Raw genomic sequence first — 293 nt, 5'->3', positions numbered from 1 at the left:
TACCGTCAAGCATGGTGGTGGTAGTATTATGCTCTGGGCCTGTTTTGCTGCCAATGGAACTGCTGCTCTAAATGGGACAATGAAAAAGGAGGATTAGCTCCAAATTGTTCAGGACAAGCTAAAATCATCAGCCCGGAGGTTGGGTCTTATATTTATTTATTTATTATTTATTTATGTCTTGGGCACAGTTGGGTGTTCCAACAGGACAATGACCCCAAACACACCTCAAAAGTCGTAAAGGAATGGCTAAATCAGGCTAGAATGAAGGTTTTAGAATGGCCTTCCCAAAGTCC

Source organism: Entelurus aequoreus, linkage group LG11, assembly GCF_033978785.1.
Source record: "Entelurus aequoreus isolate RoL-2023_Sb linkage group LG11, RoL_Eaeq_v1.1, whole genome shotgun sequence".
NCBI classification, from domain to species: Eukaryota; Metazoa; Chordata; class Actinopteri; order Syngnathiformes; family Syngnathidae; genus Entelurus; species Entelurus aequoreus.
This window is presented reverse-complemented; position numbering follows the sequence as displayed.